Consider the following 3342-nt stretch of genomic DNA (forward strand, 5'->3'; position numbering starts at 1 on the left):
GAGTGAGGTAGAAGCCACATGGAGCAGAGTAGGAGGCAAGGCCACGAAGTCCAGGCCATGATGAAAAAGGTTTGGAGGAGTCCGAGCGAGGGTGGCTCAGCTAAACCTCGTTACACGGGATGTGCAATGATAAACAATATAGATGGTCCTGACTCCTTCAAGACAACGGAGGCCTAGTAATTCACCCTGGATTAGCTACTTTCATTGACTCAGTGGGAGGTATATTAGTTTCCTGCAAGAACAACTTACCACAAACTTGATGGCTGAAAACAACAAGAATTTATTCTTTCACCATTCTGGAGGCCAGAAGTCCGAAATCAAGGTGTTAACAGAGCCACACTTTCTCCAGACACTCAAGGAAGAATCTATTCTTTGCCTCTTTCAGCTTCTAGTGGCTGCAGGCATTCTGAGCTTGAAGCCACATCACTCCAATCATACCTCATCTTCACATTGCCTTCTCCTCTTTTGTGTATCTGTCTCATAACTCACTCTGCCTCTCTTTTATGAGGATACATGTGACTGCATTTAGGGCCTAGGATAACCTAGGATGAATACCTTCTCTCAAGATCCTTAACTTAATCATAGTATTTGCTCAATAAGGTTCATTCGCAGGTTCCAGAGATTTGAAAATGGATATCCTTTGGGAGGCATTTTCTGCCTACCACAGGAGGGTCAAGACCTTGGGAAGCTTGACCAAGTACAACCCATCCCACCACCAGGCAGGCTCACCACTATAGTGCCTGGTACAAGTCCTGGCACAGAGTGGGCTCTTGAGATTTGCTGAATGAAGAGTTTGTTGGATAAAAACCGATAAGAACTAAAGCCATGGAATGAGCTCACCCTTGAGAGGACTTAACCAGTGAACTCTAAATTTTTAGATTTTTATTGACTAAACTTGCACCCAAACACAAAGAGGGGGGAGGGGGAAGTAGTGCATGCACAGAAAGATACCCGTATAGAACATCCGGCTTTTTAAATTGCCAAGTGAGGAGAGCGAAAGAAAATGCCATTTACTTTCATAATCATTTCTTAGGAGAAAGAACATTTTAATACCAAAGGAAGGTCACTGCCTCAGAATAAAGAATCGTCCTTAAAATTAAATAAACCTAGCCTCATTAAAAATTCACTTCACAGTCTTTTTTTTTCTCATCAGTTTCACAGACAAATGAAAATTCCATCATAGACCTATACCAGTTAGCAAATGGGCATTTGGAAGAAACCAGAGAGAAAAGAATATTGGAAGGGAAAAAGCCACTTAATTCTAGGAATGAGGAAATGAGCAACTCTTGTCCAGAGAGCCTCCTCCTCCTCCCCAAAATGCCCCAAACTGGCCATCAGAACTCTAAGGCTTCAGCTTAACCATGACCTTTCCCTGCCATGAAGCAGACGAAGCAGCTTCCTGCCAGGACCCACTAACAGTGAGGACGAGGAGCCCCTGAGAGATGTCACCTATGACTTCAGACTTGATGATAGCAAACAACTCGGACCCCTCCCTCCAGCTTCTACCCTTAGATTTCTTCCCTCTCATGACCAACTCAACCTCTGCCCACTTATGCTTCTCATAAGCGCTGCCCTTTCCACACAGCTATGATGTCCCAAAGGCTTGTGCCACTTCAGTGCCTGTCACTCATTCCCTCCAGCCTCCCCAGGTAGGCCTGTGGCGTGATGCATGCAGGCGGACCCCTATGCATACGTGTCCAACTTTCCAGAGCATCTCGCCTTACCAGAGAGATATCTTGGGGCTGTGCCAGCAGCATCTGTGTCTTAAGGACCTAATATGTGTATGTTTCCCATCGCCAAGCCCAGGTGAGGTGAGTTCTAGGTGCCACAGCACAAGGAGGCAGCCAGGGAAGGGGATATTTGGCACCAAGTGCTACATGACCAGGGGACTTTGTTGCTGGACTCCATGAAGGTTTAAGGATGCCTCATAGAAAGATGCCACTGCATCCCTAAAGCCAAGTCTGGTGAAGCCCCTCGAGCTAGACAAAAAGTCACCTCTTATCCGTGAGAAGAAATTACAATTCTCATGTATTGCTGATTAACCTGCAATTTTCATGATAGTTTAGAGACAAAAAAAGACCAAATATCTTAAAAACAAGCCAGACCAGGGGCTAAAGGGGGACATGGGAAGTGCTGTTTGATGAGTATAAAGTTTCAGTCATGCAAAATGAATAAGTTCTAGAGATCCACGTTATGACATTGTGCTTATGGTTAACAATACTATACGGCCACCTAAAAATTGGTGAAGAGGGTGGGTTCATGTTATCTATTCTTAGCACAATAAAAAAAATAAAAATAAACAAAATACATTTTTTAAGCCAGGTCCTTTGACCTAATAATCCTGCTGCTAGAAATTCTAAGAAAATAGTAAAGATCCATCCACATTTTAGGTATAAGAATGTTCGTTACAGTTGTATATAAAAGTAAAACATTCAAAAAATTGGAAATACCAACATATAGGAATCTCTTGCAGCTAATAAAGGTTATCCTTAAAAGAATTCTTTGTGACATTTAAAACATAGTCACTGTAGTCTATGGTAATGCTACCCTGAACAAGCCCAATCCTGTCTGATCTCGGAAGTTAAGCAGGGTCGGGCCTGGTTAGTACTTGGATGGGAGACCACCTAGGAAGACCAGGTGCTGTAGGCATAAAAAAATTTTTAAAAATAAGAGCTGACAAGGTCCTCCCAACCTGTGAGGTCAACCAAAGGTTGCCTCACCTAAAAAAAAAAAAAAAAAAAAGTCACTGTATAATAAGTTGAGATATTCGTTACTATTTGTTGCCAACGTATAGAAGAATCAGGGACAATGGGAACCACTGTAATTTTTCCTCGCCCACACAAGCCAACGCTGTGCTTAAGGGCCTCAGGGGAGATCTATTTTGCAATGCAAGCTCCCTTCTGGGGTTTGGTTCTAAATTCTAAATTCATTGGGGCAATTTGCAGAGGAAAGGGAGAAGCTGTTGATGGGGAAAGAGGTGAGAGAAAAGAGAGGTGGGAGAAAGGTTTACAGGAACTGTCTCCTTGACCACCCCTGTCCCTTCGCCACCTCCTGCCTTCCTTGTCCACCTCGTCTTCTGATCACACGACAGGCAGATAGACGGCGGTTCTCAGGGGATGATGGCAGAGCTCCCCACATAAGTTCCAGCTCTGTCTCGCCCCCTCTTAACAAAGATACCGAAGATCGCCAAACCTGGCACAAAACCTGCAGCGGTCCCACCATCAAGGGACCTCACACATTTGGCGATGAGCCCACATCACGGCACATGCGAAAGACCTAAGACAAGGCTGTCGCTGTTCCCAGGCAAGTCCTAGGGAGAGCCAAGGGGTGGGTGTGGAGAGC

The 3342-nt window shown here is 44.6% G+C and overlaps 1 pseudogene; it reads left to right on the forward strand.

Annotated features, from left to right (window-relative positions):
• The first annotated feature begins 2530 nt into the window (after positions 1-2530).
• Positions 2531-2649, forward strand: LOC120581683 (uncharacterized; annotated as a pseudogene).
• The last annotated feature ends 693 nt before the right edge of the window (positions 2650-3342 follow it).

This window comes from Pteropus medius, unplaced genomic scaffold (assembly GCF_902729225.1).
Source record: "Pteropus medius unplaced genomic scaffold, Ma_sr-lr_union100, whole genome shotgun sequence".
Lineage (NCBI taxonomy): Eukaryota > Metazoa > Chordata > Mammalia > Chiroptera > Pteropodidae > Pteropus > Pteropus medius.